This window comes from Crinia signifera, chromosome 1 (assembly GCF_055691185.1).
Source record: "Crinia signifera chromosome 1, ASM5569118v1, whole genome shotgun sequence".
NCBI lineage: Eukaryota > Metazoa > Chordata > Amphibia > Anura > Myobatrachidae > Crinia > Crinia signifera.
Genome location: NC_139217.1, coordinates 206,975,831 through 207,002,715, shown reverse-complemented (window position 1 = coordinate 207,002,715; position 26,885 = coordinate 206,975,831). Strand labels below are relative to the sequence as shown.

General features: G+C 45.0%; 1 long non-coding RNA gene across 2 annotated transcripts in view; it reads left to right on the top strand.

Moving 5' to 3' along the window:
* Nucleotides 1-26,885, top strand: part of LOC146068053 (uncharacterized) — a 58,133-nt gene that overhangs the window by 15,350 nt on the left and 15,898 nt on the right. For both annotated transcript variants that reach the window (XR_014472952.1, XR_014472953.1), the window contains exons 2-3: nucleotides 8,793-8,856; nucleotides 14,877-14,940. This is a non-coding gene — a long non-coding RNA (uncharacterized LOC146068053). The remainder of the gene's footprint in view (nucleotides 1-8,792; nucleotides 8,857-14,876; nucleotides 14,941-26,885) is intronic.

Sequence of the window (26,885 nt, the reverse complement as noted above, 5' to 3'; positions counted from 1 at the left end):
ATTCTTGAATAAGATTTGTGAACACATGAAAAGAACGTATAGTCCCTGACAGTTGGGTAAAGTACCCTCCAGATGTCATACATTCCAGCTCTGTGTGTGATCTCATTAAATTTATCCACCGCTCTTTTATATTTGTCACCTGATTTTAAGTTTTTCTGCTCTGATTTATCCATTTTAAGATCTCTTACTAAGTTAAAGTCTCCTAATACAAACAAAGCTCCCTCTGCTATTGAATTAAACTTTTGCCAAAAGGTTCTCAGAAAACCAACCTGTGCAGTATTTGGTGCATACACCGACGCAATTGTGACTTTTTTTATTATTAATGCTCCCCTTTAGTATTAGATATATTCCTTCTTTGTCAGTTACTGCTAGCTCTATTTCCATTTTAATCTCTTTTTTAATCAAGATAGCAACTCCCGCCTTTTTCCTTAGTGCACTTGAAAAATAGGCTTCAGTATATTTACCATTACACAAGTTGGGTTGCTGTGCCCTTGAAAAGTGTGTTTCTTGAAGTGCTGCGATCCCAACATCTTGATCTTTTAAGTACTTCAAGATTCTCCTTTTTTGTGGTGAGTTTAAGCCTTTTACATTCAAGGACATCAGTTTTATCAAACTACCCATGTTGTTGCATAGTTCCTATCTCTGAAATTAGTTTCCCTCCTGTCAATACAAACATTACATAAAAAACATACATTTCCCATCACCCGACACAATAAGGTGCTATCTCTCGCACCATAGAACTCCCCTCTTAAGAAGAGTTGCATGAACATTATTAGGGGGTAGCAACCATGTTTTCCCCCTCTCCTAAGTCCAAGTCTGCTCTGGTCCTAAAAAAAACCTGCTCCTTTCTAAATTAAACCAGTCTCCTCCCAACCTTCCCCATTAGAGCGGAGAGAAGTCAGGGCGATGACGGGTGATGAAGGGGGGGGGGGGGGGGGGGGCGGGCGAACAGGGGCGAGGGGTGTAGGGAAGGAGGAAAGAGGGAGGGAAAAGATAAAAAAAAGGGGGACGAAGCAGATATGTGCTTTTTTCTGCTGGGCTCAATATTTCTTCTACCATACTGTTTCTAATTCTTATTTTTAAGCTCGGCAATCGTGTTTATCCATATATGATCCAAATAGCTTATTTTAGAGTATCTTTTCATGATACGTAGCTTAAGTGTTTTGATCCTACCAGGATCTCTTTTTAAATGTGAGAATCTTTGTGCCTTTTAGTGAGTTTTACCTATTTTATCTAACCCAACCGATGGGTTGTACAAAGAGAAAAAAGAAGGGATATTATCCACACTCTAAAAAAAAAAAAATCTTTCTAAGAGGTGCTTATCTATATATTTCCATACAAGGAAATACCTCTAAGTGAAAAGCCTGTACCTTATTAGGTGAAGTATAGATTAAATCGTGAAAGGTGAATATTATCCTAATTATACTAAGATCCCAGGATATAGCTTATCTGTATCATCAGCTACATATATGAGCGCCGTATAGATGTGAGAATCATTATGAGCCTTAAAAAAAAAAAAAGGAAGAGAACAGAGAGTCTGGCATGCTCTACTTTACACGATCCAATTCTTAGGCCCTATATGGGTCCTTACCAAGGACCAGATGCTGTCCACTTATGCCATGGTACTGAGCATAAGTTTGCAAATTTTTACCTCTACCCATCTTTGACTTATACATGTTAATCATTTCAAAAGGGAAAAAGGTCACTTCTAAAAAAAAAAAAAAAAAAACCAAGATAAACTGCTTTGCCTACTATATTATGCGAGGTCTAGATCTTTAGCCCTATTTGTATCTCTCTTGAGGACCAAATATTGTCCGCTTAAATAATATTGAGCATAAGATTACGGATTTTAGATCTACTCATCACTAGGCTATATACATTAACCCTTCGCAGGTGCAGCAGTTACTTGTAGTAAAAAAAAAAACCAAGGGTGCTTCACAACCATCCCGCCCCCCCCCCCCCCCAATGTCCAGTCCTGAAATGAGGAACGGATAAGCAGAACTTTGTACCAAGACAGGCTGTCGTTCTCTTTCTTCTAAGTAGCAGTTACAAGTTACAGTAGTCCATTCTTGTTGCAGCGAGCTTAGTTTTTCTCCACCTCTGTTCGCTGCTTGCAGGTTCCATTGATTTATACCCTCTCTTGCTTCTTCCTCTGTTCTCCAGACTTTCACCGTTCCTTCGTGTGACACTATTAGCTTCACAGGGAAGCCCCATTTATTTGGAGGTCACCCAGTGCCTCTACCATTCTAGCCTCATTTCTAGATGCCAAAAGAATTTGTTCTTTTATATGGTAATAGTGCAGTCTCAGAATTACGTCCCGCGGTAGCTCAGCTTGCACTGTTTTTGGTTTATGTAACCTGCGTATCCTATCAATGATGAAAAGTTCTCTTGGAGCATCTGGGAGAATATTGTGAAAAAGATCTGAGGCGTATTTGTTTAATTGGGCATCTAGAATCTTTTCAGGGATCCCCCTGATTTTAATATTATTCCTCCTAGCACGATCTTCAGCATTAATCAGTTTCTCTCTGAGAAAAAGCACTTCTCCTTGTAGGGTTTCATGTGCTGTTTTTAACTCATTATGTGCTTCAACTGTTATATCCAATTTTCTCTCTAATTGGTCAGTCCTTTCTCCCAATGCTGCAACCTCTTTTGTTACTTCTTGGAACTGGGTTTTAAACTCCCCTGCCAGGTCAGATTTTAATTCTGACATCAATTGAAGCATCTTACGCAGAGTAATAGGATCATCTAAGCTATCTTCTTCTGTGGCCACCGACAGATTTGAGCTGTTTTGAGCAGCATTTCTCTGTATATTTGGTGAGATGGAGGTTCTATCTTTAGTTTTATTTGTCGGGGTTTGTACATTTTTAAAAATACTTGCTGGTGGATTCACCGCCATTTTTGTTTTTTTTTGTCGGCATTGGGAGAGGCGTTTCCCAGTAGGGATGTATAGGCAGGAGTTTTTAAGTATAGACAGTATTACAGTATCTCTTATCTGGATCACAGGTGATGAGTCCTACAGGGGGCAAGCAGGAGAGGGAGCTTTTAGCATTTTAAGACTTTTGGAGTGGGGTGAAACAGCACAACATTTTTATTCTAGCATTGTGTATTTATCAGAGGGTATCCAGCCATCTTTCCCCTGTAACCAGTTGAATGCATAGTTGGGGAGGGGTGACGCAGAACACTGTAGGTGCCATACATAATCATATTATGGGGCTTGATAGCATGTCCGTACATAACACCTGGTTTTAAGGTAGCAGGATATATGCAGTCTCTTATATATTCCAAAGGAGAGTCTCACCTCTTTCCTCGGATCCTCGGATCTCACTGTAGGCTCCCTCAGTACAGCCAACCTTAATCCATGCTCCCCTGTCTGGGTTCAGCTGTTCCAGCCTGTACTGCACTCACGTGCTTTGGTGTTCAGCGTCTCCTTTCTGTGCTGTGGCGGGTGGGCGTTCGTGTCCAAGCACTCTGCTGCTTCCAGGTTTGTGCTGCCAATATCTCCTCCGCGCCGCTGGGCAGCTCTGTGCCTTTCTCCGGATGCTCCTCGCTTCCCCGTCAGCACAGCAGCTCAGGGCGGCAACGGGCGGCAGCGTTAAATGGTCCGCTTCCCAGAGCTCCGCTCGCCTCCTCCCTTCCAGCACCAGGCGTCCTGCGTCCCACACCCTCTCCACGTTGTGACGTCTCAGTCACGACCTACAGTAAGTCATAATGCATTACAATGCGTGGGCTATTTCCGAAGTCTTTTGTTGAAAGGTTGTTGCATCTCTGCTCATTAAGGGGTGTGTAATGTATATGTCATCGCTGTCTCTTATTTGGACAGGGGGACAACTGGGTAAACCGATTATAACTAGGGCTGGACATCGGCACATCCCTCATAGATGGTTGCCATCATTGGCTTTTAAAGCAAGTACCATTGATGGTTATAAAATATTCTACCACCCACCATCGATGGCTCCTTCTATTGATTTGCCGCGCATGCGCAGAGCAACGGGACTGGCCAGGATGTGCGTGCAGGCACAGAAGAAATGTTTTAACTATCCATCCAGTTTAAGGTTCTTCCGCGCATGTGCGCACCTCCCGGCAGGGCGGTCCGCTCGCAGCGATGCTGCTGAATGCTGTGCACCCAGTGCGCATGCACTCCCCAACCTTACCATCGCAAGCCATCCATCGATGGTATAAAACTATTCAACCCTCCACTATTGATGCCCAAAACATTGAGCACTAGGTCCCAACCGTCGATGTTTTTGGAACATCGAAAGTCGATAACCATCCCTTATAATGTAGCACACACGTATACTGCAGCACAGTGTGGAGAGTGTGTCAGTCATTCACCCCAATCCCTGCGCCAGTGGCACTTATGCTCTTTGGGGGGGAAGTCAGTTGATGCAGTACTGATTTGCCCTGGCTGAACTGCAGTGGGATCTCGCCCAAGTATTTGCTACCCCATAAGGGTAGGAGGCGTTTTGGGGTAAAACGGGGAAGTATCGTCTGGGAAGAGGGGGCGAGTTGGGCTGGCATTGCTAGGGTACAAATGCCGCTTCACTAGAACTGCACTTTATCGGACGATTGAATGACCCCCTATGGGGGTCTATGTACTTTGGAGGGAGATAAAGTCCCACCCAGTCAGCTCCTGTCATGTTACAGGCTGAAAAATGAGAGGATCAGTTTGGCTGGTACTTTATCTCTCACCAAGGCTCATGAAATAAACCTCATTATCTTCACTTCATCTCTCCCCAAAGCTAAGCACATGACCCCTCTTTTCCCGGTCAATATAAACAATGATACCCTATTGTTCTATTCTTTTGGTAGAAGACCTATCTCTGTTTATCTTGCTGTTCCTCTCTGTTTCCTGATGTTACCGCCCCCCCTTCCCTGATAGGCTGCTATGTGGACTGTGTGCACTGATTCCTGATGTTACCGCCCCCCCTTCCCTGATAGGCTGCTATGTGGACTGTGTGCTCTGATTCCTGATGTTACCGCCCCCCTCCTTCCCTGATAGGCTGCTATGTGGACTGTGAGCTCTGATTCCTGATGTTACCGCCCCCCTTCCCTGATAGGCTGCTATGTGGACTGTGCGTTCTGATTCCTGTATATCTGCTTTCTGCGGCTGGGTGATGCCGCCTTGATATGACGTTAGCCGGTAACTGTTTCAGTTTTTTTTTTATTTTATATCCTTTTTATAGTAACTTTATAATGATCTGAGAAGGTTCCACCCTGCTACCGTCACTCATTACAGCCCATCATCACTGATGGTTGGAGGATCATGGGGCGCAGTAGCCCAGTGTTCAGGTCAGATCTCACTCCAAGCCGTGGTATAGATTGCGTGGCTGCAGCCCCAGTTCATCCAGACCATGATATTATAGTTAGAGGTAGGGATGGACATCTGAAGCCCCCCATCAAATGATGGCTTGTATTCTACCAGTGAAACTTTCAATGCGATGGTAACTAACCATCACATCAAAAATATTCAATGGTGAAAATAAGTTATGACTAGCGCATGCGCAAAAGTCTGAGCTGATATAAAGTTCTGTGACCTCACTGTCTCCTCTGAATCCTCCTGATGGTGTGTCTGTGGTGTGTTCTGTGTGTGAGTGACTGCTCTTGCTGTAGGGTGAAGTCTGTGCTCTGATTGGTTCTCGGAGTCAGTGTGGGCCCTGTTGCCTATCAGCAATCCTGCAGAGTTGCTGGTCACGGCTGTGGGGGGGACCCCACGCCGATTTTTATTTTTTTAATAGGTAAAAGGGTGACAGCTATAATTATGCCCTAACCCAGCCATTATGATAATTTTGGTCACATGTGACGTGTCAATAGCCCAAATCGAGACAGTGTGTACGGTGGTACAATCTTTTTCTTGCGACTGTTTGGACGGGAGTACATCAGACGTCGCAAGTAAAATTGTACAGGTGTGTACGCGCATGTTGGCTGTTGTTTGTGGTCCGACGGGAGTACGGTCGGCCGAACGGTTGCCAGAAATAGGGATTGTATAGATGTGTACCCAGCTTAAGCCGGCTCCTGACTGAAGCAGAGAGTCAGCGACCAAGGAACCTAGGAAGTTTCCCTGAACAGACACCGCTATTGGGAATTAGAAAAAACAAGCCACTATTGGAACACCATCAAATGATTAGCATTCGATGGCGACAAACATTGAAAGGGCACCATTAAATGCCAAAAACACTACCATTGGAAGAAAAACATTGATGTTTCTGAAATATAGACCATCGATGTCCATCCCTAATTAGAGGTCTATCCAGGGATGACTTATTCAATCTTCCGGTCATTACAGTAGATGTATAAACTTATATATAAAATTTTTTTATTATCATTTAGATGGCACCACAGGATTGGCAGCGCCCAATTACAGAGTACATAACTATTCAAAGCTTCAAGACCATATATAGCTAATACAGGGTCAGGATGCCAGTGTTCAGTATACCAATGCCAGCATCCCAACTGCCCTCACAATACCATTGCCAGGACTTCAAATTCATTAGGATCCCCCTCTGTAAGAATGCGGGGCTATCTAGTGGCCAGCTGAGGAAGGGGAGTGGGTGGTTAGGTTTAGGTATTAGTGGGGGAGAAGGGGACTTAAGGTTAGGCTTACGTGGTGGGTTGCAGGGGTTAGGCACTAGAAGTTAGGGTCCGGAGGGGGAGGCACTAGCAGTGAGAGTCCAGGGGGTGGGGGTTGGATACTAGAAGGGAGGGTTTGGGGGGTAGGGGAGAAGATTAGGGTGCCTTCCGAGCCCTTGTTGGCATTTCCACTATAGCGCTGTAGGGGTTTCTATAATGACTGCCGGAATACTAAACGCCGTTCTGGTGTAGGTATCCCATGTAATGCCATTGGCGGGAGAATGGATAGAAGAGCACATGAGGAGAGAGGGCCCTGCTTGTGAGAGCGTGCGGCTCATACATACAGGGCGATATAACTCTGCAATGTGACTGGATACTTAGTGCATGCGACACCCCAGGCAGGGAGGAGGAACTGCAGTGGTTTTGAAAGACTCAAGGTGCTAAAATGAACACTAGATGACATTGAAAGTAATTTGCAATTTGGGCCCGATTCCGCCTTGTGCTGAGAAATCATACCAAATCGCATGTGTATGACCAGAGTCGGAGGTCAGACCTGCAGAACATAAGATAAAATGGAATCTGACCTGTCAGGGGCTCATGGCGGGTGCGTTCTAGCACCGGTGACGTATAGTGTCCGAGTGCCTCCATACGTATGTGCCAGCAGGTCTGACCTCCGAGCAGGAGATTTGAAAGAAGAAAAAAAAAACATTGAAAAGAATGGGGGCTGCTGATTGGCTGAGAGAGCTAATCAGTGCTCGCCCATTCTTATGAACTGTTTTCTTTCTTTTCTTTTTTTATTCTCCTGCCCCCACTGCTATACATGTGATAAATCAATGTAAAAAATGTCACATCAAGTTCCAAAATTGCATGTGAGCCTCCTGGGGAGCTGCCAGGTGGACCACGGGGGTATTGGATGCATCTTCTCCCCTCGGAGAAGTAGCACAGGAGGTTATTTTGGTTGGTTATTTTGGTTAATTCTTTCTTAGATGGACAAAACCATGTGCACTGCAGGTGGGGCAGATGTAACATGTGCAGAGAGAATTAGATTTGGGTGGGGTTTTACTTCAAAGTGAGATCTATATTGCAGTGTAAAAATAAAGCAGTCCGTATTTTCCCTGCACAGAAACAAAATAACTCACCCAAATCTAACTCTCTCTGCACATGTTGCATCTGCCCCACCTGCAGTGCACATGGTTTTGTCCATCTAAGAAGGAATTTGTCAGAAAGAATGAACGGGAATAACCCCCACAGTGTGTGGGAGCCTATCACCCTACTTAATACTTACTATAATTAACTGTAATGGGACCTCTCATCCCCAATGGCATAGCCTCCACTGTTGGTATTTGGAAGTGATAGCAATTACCCGGGTGCCTTCTGGAGGATCATGTAGTCACTGGCGCATACACAGGCAGCGGCACTACATGGGATTTTTCGAAGTGCTTTTAATATTCCGACGTTTCGGGGTGTGAAAACCCAGTTTTCAAGGTGTACATAAACCGTTTATGTACAACATGAAAACGGGTTTTCACACCCCGAAACATCGGGATATTAAAAGCACTCTGAAAAATCCTATGGAGTGCCGCTGAGGTCATGGGTTCCATTTCCACCATGGCCCTAACTCTCCTCTTCTTCTTATTCCAATGTCGCTCGGGGATGGGAGGACTCTTCTTTTCGCTGATTTGGGGGTTTGGGGTTCTGACTCCGCCATTTTTCTATCCTGTCCGTAGACGCCAAAACTGAACTTGTAATATTTTGAACTCGTTTTAACGCTTTGATACCTTTCTTTCTTCCTTGCAGGTAAGTATCCTTTTCTTTACAGGTTCGGATTGAAGAGGACACGGGAACTTCCAATCAGTTATAAGATTTAAACAATTTATTACAGAAAGAGCAAATATAGCTATTCACAAACAAATATCAAATTCATAAATCACAAGAACAACTGCAACTCAGATTTTATTGATCTGGAACAACAGCCGGTGACTCTAATTCAATTGTTTCACTCCTGCAGGGCCCTAAAACAAATCATTAGGCAACCCTACCTGCTGTTTCTAAAACCAATAAAGTGGTTATTAACTTTCACAAAATAATTACATCGCAGTTTACAATGACAACTCCTGCAATACTTTCAAGTTATTATTGCGCAATAATATGAATACTATATAAGTGCACTAGTCTCTATCTATAATGCTGGAAGGATTAACGTTTTTTTTTTTATTTTATTTTAGAACTCCACAGTCATTCAAGTACATAGGGGCTTTAGAAGTTACAAGTCTCCACGACGTGCTTGAAGTAAGTTCTTTGAATCCTTTTAAATGCCAGGTGATAACCAAATATTTGTAATCTCACAGTGTAGTTGGTAATGACAAAGTAGCTTGGAAAGATTTAACAATTGTATCCAATGAGGTAATTCTTCTTACATAAAGTCTGCTGCTCTGCTGAATATTTAATAGCTACTATGACAGGGTTGCACGGGCATACATTCCACAACCTAATTTGCTGCACGGTGTGAAACGAATAGGCATAAAGAAGTATCCCTTTAAGATGCGCTGTGCTGCCTGAATGTGTAACAATTAGTCTCTTTTATGCAGTCGAATACTTATATGCTATAACTACTGCGTTCCTGAGGTAACCTCCACTGAAAGGTCTAATGCTGACAGTTCTTTAGCTACTGAACTGTAATGTCTGCAACACTGTACCGCATACTAAGTACTTGCTCTCAGCTGTACTGTCTTAAAATTGATATATAGAGGCAGAAAGGTAAGAAGTGTCTGAATGCAGCAATGCTTCTTCACTCTATTCCTGTCAGCTGGTTTCCTAAGGGTTAACTCTGGCTGATAAGGGATACACTGCGCTTATTTGTCTCACTCAGACTGCTGGTGTTATAGTGGATAACTCCCTCTATAGTGCTGAGCTATTACACTGCTCCTTTTCTCCTGTACTGAGCATTTTCTACATTGCCTGTCACTCAGTTCTCATAGTCCTCCCTTGACTTTATTATGGGCAGTTAGGGGCGGACCTGGCTTCAATATGGTGGGGCTGGGTAACACTCACCACACCCCATCTTCTCCTGCTGAGGCTGGTCAGCGTCTCCACAGAGTCCGCCTGGTCTCCGCCTCTGTGCCGCCTTCTGGATGATGCGGCCTCCTCCGTCCTCCCCTCGGATGACGCGGCCGCCTGCAAGACGCGGCTCCCTCCTTCTGACAGGGCCGTCCTATCTCTCACCTCTCCTCCGCCTCCTCGATGACGCGCCGGACCGGATCTCGCAGCGGGGATCTCCTCAGATGCCGCCCGGCGATGACGCGGCTGACTCCGGAACTCTCTGACGGCTTCTTCAGTTCAACTCCGCCGGAGGTCTCTCCTGCTGCCGCCGATCACTCCCTGAAGGTCCCGGACACGCTGGTCAGTCTCTCAGCCATTCCCAGCACAGCTCTCTATCGCTTATCCGGCTGCGTAGCTCTGCAGTGTTCCCTTATTCTCCTCAGGTAACTCACTCCTATTTATAGTTATCTGGCACGCGATCCTCTGCCTTCCCGCTCCCAGCGCGTGCAGGGAAACTTTATTAAGCAGGGTTATGTTCAGATCAGTCCTCGAGGCTCTCTGGAAAGGTCAATTGATTTGGCCTTATATTCTTGCACTCTCCGGGTGGCACAGTCCAATCCCTTTAGGGGGAATTGTGGTGTACAAATAACATTGCTTTTCATAAAAGTCTATCTTGCCTTCTGTGAAGGCATCTATGGATATATATATATATATATATACAGGTGTCCATCAAACATGCAACGTCCCCTATGGGGTTAATCTATCTATCACAGTGCAAGCAGTGGGTTCATGTTAACAACATATAATATCATAACTATAGGATATTACATTTCTTCCCGGCTGGAATATTGCATGTCCCCATGCAACAAGTTATGCTGACTGATAACTCCAATGGACTTAAAATATAGTCTTCTCCACTTCCCAATAGAGTATCTGTATCCCAATAAAGTGCTTTCCGTTTGTTCTTTTCTTCAGGACCTCGACCGCTCCGGGACCACCCAGCCTCAGGGGGTCACACCTTTTGGTGGACCAGCGCAATGCCCCGCACCGGTCACCGGTTTTCCACGGGAAGTCCACTTATTTTTTTTTTCGGAAAGTACACAATTGTGTCTATCTAAACACGATAACGTAGGGGCAATACTCCTCGAGTGCTTCGTAATGGTCTTTCCATGGGACAGGTGGAAGCCTCCCTTTCGTCTCGTTCTGGCGGGGCTACTTGTTCCAGTTCTGAACTCGGGGTAAGCTCTTGTCTTGACGAAAGGCGGTTATTTTGTCTCTTTACTTTGATACTTGGACCACAGACAAGCATGAGGATCTCCATGGGGTCGGGTATAACAGCATTTGTAGGAGACTCGTCCCTTTCTGACTCGAGTACTTCTTCGGCTGACTCAGGCGTGGCTGTAGCTAAGCACGGTTTCAACTGTTCTCGGGCGACAGTGATGATGGGACCCGCTGGTCCCCTTTTGAATTTGATAACTGTGAAACTCGTCCGTCGGTACGCTGACAACCGTGTAAGGTTGAGTCTCCCATCGAAAGTCCAATTTGCTCTCCCTACGATTTTTTCTCCTCCACACTTGTTCTCCAATGTGTAGCGGGATCTCGCACCTCCCAGCGTCGTAGTTCCTTTTTTGTCGTTGCTGTGTGCTGTCTAGTCGTTTGCCCACAACTTCTCTGACGGATTCCATTCGACGTTGGTGTCGACCGACCCAGTCACTGGTGGGTCTTTTAGTCTCTGTGAACTCAGGATACAGTTCCAAATCTTTTGGTAATTGGCCATGGCGGCCAAACATAAGGAAAAAGGGAGTGTATCCGGTGGAGCAATGGCTGGTGTTGTTATATATATACGCAAGGTTGGACACTAGGCTTGGCCACCGGCTCCGTTGTTCCTTGGACAGTGCCCGGAGCATTCCAATGATAGTTTGGTTGGCCCGCTCACACAGGCCGTTCGACTGTGGGTGGTACGCGGTGGTGCGTATTTTCTTACAACCGTATAAGGTACACAAGTCGTGAAATAAAGCAGCCTCAAAGGCGGGTCCACGGTCAGTAAGGATTCTATCGAGGGTCCCGTACGGCTGTAGGAAGTGTTTGAGGAATAATTGAGCTGTTGTCTTGGCAGTAGCGTCTCGAACTGGGACCACCACTAGGAATTTGGTGAAGTGGTCCGTTATGGTCAATGCGTATTCGATTCCGCTGGTGCTAGCTTCCAACTTGACATGGTCTAGGGCCACCAATTCTAGTGGTCATTGTGTCTCGATTGGACATAGCGGATCCCTTTGTCCTGGATCCGGGCGCCTTTTCAAAGTGCAGGCTGCACAGTCTCTGCACCATTTGTCAATGTCCTCCTTCATGCCAACCCAAAAGAACCGGCTTCGTAAAGTTGCCTCGGTTTTACAGGTTCCGAAATGCCCCGACTGGTTATGGTATGCTTGCAAGATGGACTGACTTTGATGTCGGGGTATTACAATTTGCGTGACCTTTTCATGCGTACCGGGGTCACATCGGGTTCGGACCAGTAAATCCTTGTTCAGTTGCAATCTATCTCGCTGCCGTAGGAGTTTGAGTAGTTCAGGCGGTGTGTGTGCACGTTGCTCTTTGGACAATTTTCGTCCCGCTTTAAGAATTTCAATCAGTTCTCGTATGATTGGGTCTTCCATTTGCACCCTTTTCCAATCGAAGACAGGGCCTGATTCCACCATCTCGGTGCCGGCTACTGTGACCAGACTGGAATGTCCTGCCTTCCTACGACTGCTCGCAGGCATAGGGGCGAATGTGGGTATCTCAATTCTCTCTTCCTTGTCCTCGGCTTCCGGGATTGTCGTATTAGGCAGACGGGATAATGCATCCGCATTGGTGTTCAGTTTCCCGCTGCGATAGGTGATGGTGTACCGAAAATTCGCCAGTCGAGCCATCCAACGCTGTTCCAAAGCTCCCAAGTGTGCGGTCTCTAGATGTGCTAGCAGGTTGTTATCGGTCACAATGGTAAAAGAGGCGGCCGTCAAGTAACTCCGGAATTTCTCCGTGACCGCCCAAATCAATGCCAACAGTTCGAGTTTGAACGCGCTATAGTTTTCAGGATTCCTCTCTGTTTTTTTCAGGCCCCTGCTAGCGTAAGCTATGACCTTTTCCTGTCCATTCTGCACTTGGGCGAGCACGGCACCTAACCCGGCGTTACTAGCATCTGTGTACACACGGAACGGCTGTTCATAATCGGGATACGCCAGGAGAGGGGCACTAACTAGAGCTGTTTTTAACTCTTCAAATGCCTGCTGGGGTGATTCGGACCACTCGACTGGCGCGTTTCCTCTTCTCTCTGCACCGGACCAGCCTCGGAGCAACACATGTAAAGGGGCGGCAATCTTGGCAAAGTGGCGGATGAACCTTCTGTAGTAGCCTACAAAGCCAAAAAAGCTCCTGACGTCTCTGACGGTCTTTGGCGTGGGCCATTCTGTGACTGCTCTTATCTTCTCTGGGTCGGGGTGAACCCCCTTGGCGCTGACGATATGTCCTAAGTACTGCACTTCAGGTTTCATCAAGTGGCATTTGGCGGGATTTAGTTTCAGGCCACTCTTAATCAACTGGGCAAACACTTCCCCGAGATGTTCCAAGTGCTTCTCGTAGGTGCCGGAAAAGATGATAATATCGTCTAAGTACAGAAGGATCATCTCAAAGTTTCTGTGGCCCAAGCAGTGCTCCATCAGTCTCTGAAATGTCGCCGGGGCGTTACATAGTCCGAAGGGCATCCGGGTAAATTCGAACAGTCCCATGGGCGTCGAATCGGTCAGTGGCCCGTCTCCCTCTCCCGGCCGTGGTCGTCCAGGGTGCTCGGCCTCTGCCCGAAGCTCCGGCGTTGTTTCCCTTACTTTTGAGTAACAACTGTTCTTGTCGGAGGTCCTTCAATTCTCTCCCCATCTCTGCCAAACTTTTGGGAATCATTTCCAGCTTCTCTGCCAGAGGCCCGGACATCTCTTGTCCTGACTGTACTTGCTGGGTGACAGCTCTTTTCCCCCCGCGGGTGGAAATCTTAGGTGCAGGTTCTTCATTCACCTCATCCTCTTCATCTTCCGTATCTGTTGTCGCCTGGCTTTCCTCATCGTCACACTGATTCAGCCCTAATATTTGGAAGATTGCCTCTTTAAATTTTGAGAAAGTGCCACCCGGATTTTGTTTCCTCCACATTCTGAGTTGTGCTCGTATTGTTTTTTCTCGAGCTCCCTCCACGAAAAGGTTAATCAGGGTTTCATTCTCCTGATCCTTGTCTCCTGGCTCAATCACCTGAATCGCATGGGAGGCTTCCTGCAACGCCAGGGCGAAGTCCCTCAATGATTCCTGTGGTTTTTGTTTCCTCGCGTATAGATGTCCCTTTAAATCTGCAGGGGTGCGTGCATCAAATACACTGGCCAATTTTTTGAAAATGTCTTGTACCGTGACCTTCCTTTCTCCCATCCACGCCTTCACCTCTCTCCTTGCCGGTCCTTTCAACTGTCCTAGCAGCATTTGTACTTGCTGTTCATTGCTTACATGACCCAAATCAAACATGGACTTCATCCTGTCTTTGAAGTCTCGGAATGTGGTTGTCCCCGCCGTGCGTTTATTTCCCGAGTATACGGGCAACCATGGGGCCCCGAAGTAATAAGGCATAGTAATGGTCGAGTTCTCTGTCATTTCTCCTCTTCTTCTTATTCCAATGTCGCTCGGGGATGGGAGGACTCTTCTTTTCGCTGATTTGGGGGTTTGGGGTTCTGACTCCGCCATTTTTCTATCCTGTCCGTAGACGCCAAAACTGAACTTGTAATATTCTGAACTCGTTTTAACGCTTTGATACCTTTCTTTCTTCCTTGCAGGTAAGTATCCTTTTCTTTACAGGTTCGGATTGAAGAGGACACGGGAACTTCCAATCAGTTATAAGATTTAAACAATTTATTACAGAAAGAGCAAATATAGCTATTCACAAACAAATATCAAATTCATAAATCACAAGAACAACTGCAACTCAGATTTTATTGATCTGGAACAACAGCCGGTGACTCTAATTCAATTGTTTCACTCCTGCAGGGCCCTAAAACAAATCATTAGGCAACCCTACCTGCTGTTTCTAAAACCAATAAAGTGGTTATTAACTTTCACAAAATAATTACATCGCAGTTTACAATGACAACTCCTGCAATACTTTCAAGTTATTATTGCGCAATAATATGAATACTATATAAGTGCACTAGTCTCTATCTATAATGCTGGAAGGATTAACGTTTTTTTTTTTTCTTTTATTTTAGAACTCCACAGTCATTCAAGTACATAGGGGCTTTAGAAGTTACAAGTCTCCACGACGTGCTTGAAGTAAGTTCTTTGAATCCTTTTAAATGCCAGGTGATAACCAAATATTTGTAATCCCACAGTGTAGTTGGTAATGACAAAGTAGCTTGGAAAGATTTAACAATTGTATCCAATGAGGTAATTCTTCTTACATAAAGTCTGCTGCTCTGCTGAATATTTAATAGGTACTATGACAGGGTTGCACGGGCATACATTCCACAACCTAATTTGCTGCACGGTGTGAAACGAATAGGCATAAAGAAGTATCCCTTTAAGATGCGCTGTGCTGCCTGAATGTGTAACAATTAGTCTCTTTTATGCAGTCGAATACTTATATGCTATAACTACTGCGTTCCTGAGGTAACCTCCACTGAAAGGTCTAATGCTGACAGTTCTTTAGCTACTGAACTGTAATGTCTGCAACACTGTACCGCATACTAAGTACTTGCTCTCAGCTGTACTGTCTTAAAATTGATATATAGAGGCAGAAAGGTAAGAAGTGTCTGAATGCAGCAATGCTTCTTCACTCTATTCCTGTCAGCTGGTTTCCTAAGGGTTAACTCTGGCTGATAAGGGATACACTGCGCTTATTTGTCTCACTCAGACTGCTGGTGTTATAGTGGATAACTCCCTCTATAGTGCTGAGCTATTACACTGCTCCTTTTCTCCTGTACTGAGCATTTTCTACATTGCCTGTCACTCAGTTCTCATAGTCCTCCCTTGACTTTATTATGGGCAGTTAGGGGCGGACCTGGCTTCAATATGGTGGGGCTGGGTAACACTCACCACACCCCATCTTCTCCTGCTGAGGCTGGTCAGCGTCTCCACAGAGTCCGCCTGGTCTCCGCCTCTGTGCCGCCTTCTGGATGATGCGGCCTCCTCCGTCCTCCCCTCGGATGACGCGGCCGCCTGCAAGACGCAGCTCCCTCCTTCTGACAGGGCCGTCCTATCTCTCACCTCTCCTCCGCCTCCTCGATGACGCGCCGGACCGGATCTCGCAGCGGGGATCTCCTCAGATGCCGCCCGGCGATGACGCGGCTGACTCCGGAACTCTCTGACGGCTTCTTCAGTTCAACTCCGCCGGAGGTCTCTCCTGCTGCCGCCGATCACTCCCTGAAGGTCCCGGACACGCTGGTCAGTCTCTCAGCCATTCCCAGTACAGCTCTCTATCGCTTATCCGGCTGCGTAGCTCTGCAGTGTTCCCTTATTCTCCTCAGGTAACTCACTCCTATTTATAGTTATCTGGCACGCGATCCTCTGCCTTCCCGCTCCCAGCGCGTGCAGGGAAACTTTATTAAGCAGGGTTATGTTCAGATCAGTCCTCGAGGCTCTCTGGAAAGGTCAATTGATTTGGCCTTATATTCTTGCAATCTCCGGGTGGCACAGTCCAATCCCTTCAGGGGGAATTGTGGTGTACAAATAACATTGCTTTTCATAAAAGTCTATCTTGCCTTCTGTGAAGGCATCTATGGATATATATATATATACAGGTGTCCATCAAACATGCAACGTCCCCTATGGGGTTAATCTATCTATCAGAAGGAATTTGTCAGAAAGAATGAACGGGAATAACCCCCACAGTGTGTGGGAGCCTATCACCCTACTTAATACTTACTATAATTAACTGTAATGGGACCTCTCATCCCCAATGGCATAGCCTCCACTGTTGGTATTTGTAACTAACTATATATATATTTTCATCCAGTCAGCCTGGCACTCATTGGAAGTGATAGCAATTACCCGGGTGCCTTCTGGAGGATCATGTAGTCACTGGTGCATACACAGGCAGCGGCACTACATGGGATTTTTCGAAGTGCTTTTAATATCCCGACATTTCGGGGTGTGAAAACCCAGTTTTCAAGGTGTACATAAACCGTTTATGTACACCATGAAAACGGGTTTTCACACCCCGAAACATCGGGATATTAAAAGCACTCTGAAAAATCCCATGGAGTGCCGCTGAGGTCATGGGTTCCATTTTCACCATGGCCCTAACTGTGTGGAGTTTGTATATTCTTCTCGTGCTTGGGTGGGTTTACTCACACACAATATGAAAGTGTGGCGGTGACATCTTAGAAGTTCCACTGCATTAAGTATTACTAGGGTGTTGTACTCATGGATATCCTTCATTTTGTGAATGGCACACTCTGTGACACCCTCCCCTTCACTGTGAACAAGCCCTCAAGCGAAACACGTGTCAAAGGAGACGCCCCTGACACGCGCGCCCCCCCCCCCCCCCCCCCGCTTCTACTGACTGCAGGACGAGACAGCCAGCTAACGGGAGCAAACTTCGGTTCTTCTGTCTCCCCCACGGGAAATCAGGTATCGGCGGCACAAGCATAGGGTTGAGATTGTCTCACCCCGGTTCTCTCGCCATCCAAGTGAGAGTGTACAGCTGCCGTGACTCACGTGTCACTGTCAGCTCAGACACCTCATCGAGCGGAGACCGGCCAGAGTGACACTCTCCCCGTTGCCACCAGCTGCTGTCTGCTATTTACAGTCCTACCTGCATCTTTAACAAAATCTGACTTGACAATCAATGTGCAAACAGCCTGACCCGCATACTAAAAGACGGGTTTCTGCTGTTTTTGACTACACTGTATGATTTTTTTCTGAGACAGAGTTACTCTGCCCCTATTTTGCTTTAAGACCAGACCTACCCAGCAGATTTGACTTAAAGGGAAACAGTCTGTTCATACTCTGCTAATTACCACTGTCAAACAGCTTGACCGTTATTGGAACCACCTGACTGACTCTGCAAACATTATAATACCCCCAGTATCTGAGGATTAGCAGAGGCCAGCTAACACACCTGCATAACCAATGTTTTTTGTGTGTAGACAAACCGTGTCAACATTGATCCGGTACCAGTAAAACACCTAGGGTCTGCCATACCCCACATGTTTTTTGTCTTATTAACCGTGTGATCATACAGACACTGCAATCCAATCCATCGGACAGGTGACAACACTCATTTACATCCTGGTTGTTTAATTTGATAACGTGCATGTTCCCTGAGTGTCGACAACCGTGTCAACACTAATACATTGGCAGCTCAAAACTCAGGTCTTGTTATATCAACTGAGGTCAGCTAATATACCTGTACAATCAATGTTTCTTGGGTGTCGACAACTGTATCAACACTGATCCGGTACTATTACAGTATCCAGGGTTGCTATATCCCGCATGTATTTTGCTTCAATAACCTTGTGAACATTTGGACACTAATTTCATCATTTGTATAGGTAACTACACCCACTCATATTTTGAGTGTTGAAGTTGAGAAGTCTGAGCTAAGTGTCAACAATCGTGTCAACGCTGATAGTGTCAGTATTAACGCAGATGGTATTATACCGCACATATATTGTCTTCGGATTAATCTTGTGACTATTTATATACTGTACCAATAAATATTCTTTTTTCATATTGGTGACAGTATATCCATCTGCATGTGTATTCAAAGATTCATGCGTTGTCACCCATTGAATATCTTCCCTGGGGTGTAATTTGGTCTTTAGTGACTACAATACGAAGACCAATTTCACTACTCCTACTTGGAGACTTGGGTACATTCCTTCACCATCTTCTTTTCACTCCGCTGGGTTTCCTGTGACACCACTATCACTCTCAATCACCATTCAATGTCTAAATGATAGATGGTGAGTAGCAGAAGAGGGGTTTCACGGTACCCACACTTTACCCTATACCTTCTACGCTGCCCTCTCATTTGCTGGGGTACACCTAGTCTCTTTGCAAGGCCATCGGCAACAAAGGACATGGTGTTACTTTTCAGCAAAAAGCAGAAGCACATATAAGCCTCCTGACAACCAGGTTATACTCTCATCCTATGGTGTGGTTACGGTCATACTGTACTTCACTGGCACACCTGATTCTTATACCGAACTCAGAAGCTAAGCAGTGTTTGGCCGGGCCAGTACCCGTAGGGGTGACCGACGGGGAATACCCGGAACTGTAATACACCGGATTGCAGAAAAACACTTGGCCAAGGGAGCTATCTACCCTTTAACACTCTGTTCTCTCTCCTTCTATTAAGAACCCAGTCAAGTCATTCCGCCTTATTTATCCACATTGATCCTTCCGAAGGGGGATAGTGTTATGCGTCAAGTACACCCCAATGCAACATATTGTTTGTGAGCGGCCATTTTGCCTGGTACATAGAATCCATTACAGGATTCCCCAGTATTTTCTCACGCCAGTGTAATTAAAAAATTATTCGCCACCAAATGTTCAAATTGTGATCTTTATTCTTGTTATGCATCATGTTTAGAGTTCATATTTGAAATGTTATTTCATACGTACTGATATTTTAGTAGTAGTTTTTCATTAAAAGTTAAATTTTAAATACTTTCCATTCATTATCATTTTAAAAAGTGTGCCCCAAAAACCCTTTTTGTTCTGCCTATGTCACCCTCGTGACAAACCATATTTTTTCACCCTCTCCCCTTCCCCAGGTCTGTGCAGACTAGGCTAGAGCCGGCTCTGATTTAAAAACCACACCTCGCTTTTAAATTTTCATTAAAATGTAAGCTATGAGCGTAAATGCAGACTCTGGACCTGTAACGGTGAAACAGTCCGGTGACACAGCTCACGATGGGAGGATGTAGGAGGGTCCGCCAGGAGCCAGGCACCTATGCTTCTGATTCTTTGGGAGCAGGCTCCTCCCTACTGCATCCCATAATGCCCCAGTTAGTTTTAGGTGCCCACAGGAGTGGGTGCTATGCTTTGCAGCTGCGCTTTTTTCTTTGGATTTTTTTCAGAATAGTTAGGTTTTTTGTTATTTTATGAATGCACTAGCTAGAGCAGGTTTGCCAGTGTGTCGCTTCTCACAGAAGTGCATACACACTGAGGCGCAGCAGAGGCTGACAGAAGCGCGTCCTGTCAGCTCTCTGTGTGCAGAGGGACACCTTTTTATTCCCTCTGCACAGTGCTTAGTCTCTCTAGGATAGAGACTTTCCTGCGCCCCGGGGGTGTCCTAACCGGCTCCTTGCAGAAGGGGATCTTGGGGGACGGACCCCCCGCGATGGCGCCCACCATCTTGAAGGGTTTAGGGACAGAAATCCCGCCAGGGAAGTGAAGTCCCTTACAGGAGTCCGGCGCTGCTGGACAACTCCATTGTGGTCCCATGGAGGGAGGTACAAGGAGGTGAGAGAGACATCTGCGGGAGCGGCTGAAGGGGGAGAAAGCACCATATGGTTTGGTCTCCCCGCTGATGCAGAGACTTGGTCTCTTCCTGCCCTGTGTTTGGCGCCTTTTTCACCGTGCTACGGAGCTGACAGGGTGATTTTTACACAGTCTGCAGTCTCTTCACAGAAGCGTTGACAGGATTACAGCTCAGATAAGTATCAGGGAGAAGGGGTTTGGGAGCCGCACAAGGTTCTTCCCGCCAAGTGTGAATTGGGTCAAAGAGGACCCCTTTCACCACTCCGGTGGGGTTTGGCCTGGGTTGCCTATAACCAACTTGATAGACGTAATGTCCCTTACGGGATAGTGGGTCTGAGTGTGTTGGTGGTGCTCCCCTGAGTCCAATATGTAAATGCAATGGGGGAGAGGGGAAAGTGGACTCTTTTTTTGGGGCACTCTTGTGTTTTGATAGTAGTGTTAAAACTTAACTTTTAATGTATTTTCTTTAATATATGGCGGACCTACTTTGTCCAACAGAAAACATAAGACAGACAGGGACAGACAACATTTGTTTTGCAGTGAGCTTTAAAGAAATATGCTATGCAAATATATGTGTTCGGTATCCGAACAAATAGTTCTGGATGTCTCTAGCGAAGCTAATTGCTATGTCAGCTAGGTATCGTCTGAAGGGTGTTTATAGAAAATTAAAGGGAAAAGTTCCCTGTTTAGACTGAGATCTGCATGTTAATAAAATTTATATTCTTTTGACATAGTTTGGTATATAGGTTGTTTAAACAGACTGCGTTTATGGCAGGAATTGCTTGCTGTATTATGCGTCACCGTGGTTTAAACAAAACTATTTGTATATCTATAATTCTTGCTACCGAGTCCTTTCCTTTTGCAGTTATTAGATACTGTTTTTATCAAGTTTAGGAATAAGATAGGTAGAACAAGAATAAGTTGCCTTTCTCACACAATTACAATAGTAGGCACTAATATTCTGTCAGGCTGTTATACACAATTCGCAAGTTATTATAGGTGTATTAATGAGGAGATCCTGGAAGGATGTCGTCATATACACGTGTCGACTGAGGATGGTCAGGAGATCTGAACCACGGTTTGTCGGCTATAGACACAGATTGAACATAAACAGCTACTCCCGGCTGTTGCCACAATATTTAATCAAACCGACACAAGTATCTAAGTGATTAAGTGCAACCTGAACATGGTCAGCAACAAAAAGCTGACACTGAGACAGAATTGGCTCATTCAATCAGACTGTTCGACATCAATTGCACAGGCTACAGTTGGTACACTCAATAAGGGGATGTCACAATAATTTTTCAGTCAGCTGTGGGCAAATTGGAGATCCTGAAAGGATGTCGTCATTAACACGTGTCGACTTAGAGTGGTCAAGAAACCTAAACAATTTGTTTATCGGCTATAGACACAAATTGGGTATAAACAGCTACTCCCGGCTGTTGCCACAATGTTTCAATCAAAAATGACGACAGTATCCAAGTAATTCAGTAAAGCAGGGCATTGTCAGCAGTAGAAAAAACTGACACTGAGATAGGATTGGCTAATTCAATCAGGCTGTTCTACACCAATTTCACAGGCTACTGTTAGTACATTCAATGAGAGGGCACCTCAATAATAGGTCAGTCAATTATGAACAACTGGGCGTTTAACAATCTCTCCCATTTGTTGACACAATGTCTTTCATCAAGAAAGCCGATGACACGTTAGTAATTATACACAATATCCTATATCTGGATTAACAATGGCTGATTAGTGGTCCATCCAGGTATGCACTTTTAACTCAATCAATCTGCTCCTCTGCTGGAGCGATAAATTGTGTGTAAATACAGTTTGTGCAATAATTGCAGTCTTACAGTATTGGCCCCTTCAGCAAGTCAGATTGGACCAACTAATTTCCCTGAGTTTTGCATACGTGCATTGAACTCAGGGTGAGAGAGTCCGTCTCTGCGCTCTGGGGTCAGAGAGAGATAGAGTAGTTGCACTTCTGCTGTTGGGTAAACTGCGGGCAAAGTTACCTTGTTATCATGCTGGCATTGCAATGCAAGAATGCCACGCAGTATTCCCAATGAGAGAGTGTCAGAAGTGAAAAGTATAGGTTCTCATTTAGCAAGAGAGTGTGAGAAAGGATAGGGGATATCAAAAGAATAATTCACATGGAAACAGTGTCACCTTCTGCTTTTAAAAAAGTCTTGCTCCAGCAGCGGACTCTAATAATGAGAGAGGACAGGCACTGGTTCTCAGTGTGATGGAAATAAGTAAAAAAGCACCATTCCTACTTTTGCTGTTAGGTACCTGCTACCATGTTGTTAATACAACAGAGCATGGCAGACGGTGTAGATCAGCAATTTCAGTGGTGGTGGGATACCTGTACAACGGAGGAGGATTCCCTGTGTGTAGTTAGCTCCATTCAGCGTTCCTCCGTGTTTGGGATCCCCTTTCATGCAGATGACTTGTGGCTGGAATTGCCCTGCAGTCTAAGTGACTCTGTCCCGTCGGCGCCGGCGGGCAGAGTGCTGGATAACGCGCGTTTCGCCTTCCTACGGCTTGTTCACATCGAGTGCCGTAAGGAAGGTGAGGTCTCCTAAAGTAACCCCTGGGGAGGAGACTCCCCTTCGAGGTGTATGTTGGTGATTGGCTGATCGTCTGCGTTGACGTCAGCCCCATTGATATGGAATTACCGCTAGCTCCGTCTGGGGGAATCCCTATATCTTAGAAGACTCCCCTGTGACGTATTGCGCTGTGATAGGCTGACCATTTCTAGGGGCGTCAATTAGGTCAGCGCTATGTTTCTCCGGAGGAAGAAGACAAGTTTTTATGTAATGGGTTTATGCAATCAAATGGGGATTCCGTAACCCTACTGCCGTGTGATCTTATACATAGAGAAACATATAAGTGTACGGGATAAGATAGATGGCGTCACTGAGTCTCTTACTTGAGAGAAGCGGAGTCAGAACTGACATGACTGGTAAAGAAAAAGAGGAAAAGGAGGGTTTTAGGGGGACTTGTCTCTAACCCGGTTTATAAGGGTTAATGATTGGTATCAAGCGAGGTATCTGCAGGTTATAATATTCCTTACATATATATGGGGTGGGGGTGTAACGGGGTGAAATAATCAAAGTGTAAATCATAGGAGTGAATGGTTACAAAGGGTGAGAGGGGTGATAAAGTAATAATACACTAAGTGACTGCTTAAATGTTAGTAAGTTTATTATTAGTGTACGGCTAGTGAGTAATGTGATATTGGACATGATTATGTTTTAAGGCTGTGCTTGTGTGCCTATGAGTTGGTTATGGACTGTTTAATACCATATGTGTACCCCCCGATTGGGGAGTGACGAAATTATTTAAGTCGTGAGTGTTTCTTAGGTGGTGAAAAAAAGGTGCCAAGGTAATGATCAAATGAAAGGGTGGTCTTAGAGGGAGAGATCCTTCTCATATCATATATGTGTTCAGTGAGTAGGTCCTTCTTGTTTTGTACTTGCCAACTTATTTTTACAGTGGGTATTGTGGCTTTGTAATGCCATGAGTGAGTGACTGTTTGGACTAGGTGTGACTCATAGTGTGGCACAAGTGTATGGGTAGTAATGATCTGGTAGGGTTAAACTCTATAAAGTTTATTTAGAGGTTTATGCTTGCTCTGAGTGTATAGCTGGGAGGTTGTGTGTACTCAGATGAAGACACTATAATTGATGTGTTCATTGAGTCCTCCCGGGGTCAGAGCTCCTAGTTCAAATGTCCAGAAACTTTCACGTTTTAAGAGTTCTTGTGTAAGGTCCCCACCCCTGATTCCAAGGTGTATTTGCTCCAGACCGAATGCTTTGAGGGTGCTGGTGTTGCCATTATGTTTAAAATGAAAATGTCTCGCAACAGTAGTGAGTTGTTTCATTCTCTTGCGGTCCTGTTCTGCATTCCTTATTGACCCCAGGTGCTCCAGTATGCGTTGTTTAAGCATCCTTGATGTCATCCCTACGTATCTTGGTCCGCAGTCACAAGAGATGCAATATATGACTCCTTGGCTTTTACAATTAATGTAATCCTTGATTTTGGTTTTCTTGCCATATCTGTCTTCTACTTCTGTTGTTTTGGGCATGTGTTTGCATGCTTTGCATGTGCCGCATGGGAATGATCCGGTGGTGGTTGGGGTTCTGGGTTTAGTACGTGTGAAATGACTGCTCACTAAATGGTCCCTGAGATTGGGGGATCTTCTCCAACTCATTGCTACTTTTTCCTCCAGGTGTTGCGATAGATCTGGGTCAGATTTTAAGATGTGCCAGTGTGTCTGGATAATCCTCTTAATATCTCTCCAGTTTTCATTGAAGTTACCGACAAATCGAATTTGTGTGTCTCCTGCCGTTTTAACTGTTTTGGGTGATTGAAAAATAAGGGTATCTCTTTTAACTGTTTGTATGAATCTTTGTGCTTTCTTGGTGGAGTTGTGGCTGTAGCCCCTCTCTCTTAATCTTTTAGTGAGTTCCTGGCTTTTAAGTTTGTAGATTTTATCATCTGAACAGTTACGTCTCAAGCGGAGGAATTCCCCTTTTGGAATATTCTCAATTGTTGGCGGGAAGTGGGAACTTGTCTGGTGTAATAAGCTGTTTGTAGAGGTACTTTTTCTGTAGAGTTCTGTTTCGATGTTGTTGTTATGCCCTTTATAGATTCTAAGGTCCAGGAAGGAGATGGACTCTGTGCTTATTTCATGGGTCAATTTGAGATTAAGTTTATTGTTGTTGATGCTGTGAATGAATTCCAAAAGTAGATCTGTACCGCCATCCCAGATGAGTAGGATGTCGTCTATGTAGCGGTGCCATGTGATGACATGTTTGGTCCACCGCTCATTTCTTTCATGGAAGATGTGCTCGTTTTCCCACCATCCTAGAAATAAATTTGCATACGTGGGGGCACATGCTGCCCCCATAGCAGTGCCCCTCACCTGTAAGTAGAATTTGTCATCAAACGTAAAGAAATTGTATTTCAATGTATAGTTAAGTAGTTTGATGATAAAGTCTTGGAAATCGTCCTGTGTCTCCATATTAAGAAAGTAGCGGACTGCTGCCAACCCTTGCTCGTGGTCAATACTGGTGTATAATGCTTCGACGTCAAGTGTGACCAATAATTGGCCTTCCTCCAATTTGGTGTCATGGAGTTTTCTGAGTACATCGGAGGTATCTTTAGTATAAGATGGTAGTTGTAGGACGAATCTTCTCAGATGGAGATCTACAAAGGTGCTGGCTTTCTCTGTTATTCCCCCTATGCCAGATACAATGGGTCTCCCTGGTGGTGTCGTGGGGTTCTTATGGATTTTAGGCAATAGATAGAAAGTAGCCATTTTTGGATGTTCCGTCCATAAGTATTGGTGTTCCTTTTTAGTAATAATTCCTTCGTCCAGTCCCCCATCTATGAGTCTCTTGTACACCATTTTGAAATTCTCCATAGGGTTGAGTAGAATGGGTTTGTAGCAGTTTCTATTAGACAGTTGCTTTTGGGCTTCTTTCATGTATTCCTCTTTAGGCCATATGACTATATTCCCACCTTTGTCGGATGGTTTAATCTCGACTTCAGTCCAGCTTTTGATATTCTTGAGGGCAGTTCTTTCTTCCCTTGAGAGGTTGTCACGTTTTTTGTACACTTTCTTGATTTCCAATAATTTGTCAAGGTCCTTGGAGACTAATTTGGAAAAGACTTGAATTTCTGGACAGTTGTGCTCAGGGGGGAAAAAATTGGATTTAGGTTTGCACTTTGGCCTGACAGAGGTTAATGTGGGGATGTCTTCTGATTCTTCGGCCAGATCTTCCAAAGCTTGTAGTGCCTCTTCTTCTTGTGAGGAATTGAGTAGATCACGGTTGGTATCTGTTTCCATGTTGTTGAAATGTTTTTTGAGTAGAAGTTTTCTGGTGAATAATTTAAGGTCTTTCTCCCATTGGAATCTGTCGAATTCTTTTGATGGCGAGAATGAGAGGCCTCTCTCCAGGATTTTCTTTTCTGTTGCATTCAGGATGCGGTCAGATAAATTGATAATTTTAAGTTGATCCGTTATCTCCCCCGTCTGGTATGCATCTGGTGATTGCTCGGTGATGGCGATTCCCATCTTTTCCTTTGTCTTTCTCTTCTTGTTAGCCCTCCTGGTCCGTCTCTTGGATTGTATCGGGCTCCCGAGTTGCCCCTGGCGTAGTCCAAAAAATGAACACCAGAGGGTTGGTGTTTTCTGGACTGGAGATAGTTTCGAGTGTCGCTTTGTTCTTCACCGGATGATTCAAATTCTGATGATGTGTAGTCTTCACGGGTTTCTTGAGATCTTCCTGGTCTCTGTGTAGTTCTCCAACGAAAGATGTTACCTGTTGCAAAGTCTTTTTTATCCCTAGAGAATTTATTACGTTTCCTTTCGATGATGATTTTTTCGTATTCTTCTAGGTCCTTTTTGCTTTTTTCGAAGTTCTTTTGGAAATCACTGTCTGTTTCCCACTTTACTAATTCTTTGCCCAAAATGTCAATTTCTTTGCTGCAATCCTCCAAGTTGAGATGGTTGTGTTTTAGGAGGATGCCGATAAGTTCTTGAGAGCACTTTAGTAAACACGCTTCCCAGTCCTGTTTAAGTTGTTCTGTAGCGAGTGGGTATGCGGGAAAAACTCTTGGTCTTAGGCCTCTGGGACTTATTTTCTGTTTTTGGTAGTTCTCCAAGGTGGTTAAGTCCCAATTGAGTCGGGTTTGTTTTTGCAATAGTTGTTTGAGTTTACGTAGATCTTCTTCCCATTTGATGTTGGAGGTTGTGGGGTTACTATCTTCGGAGA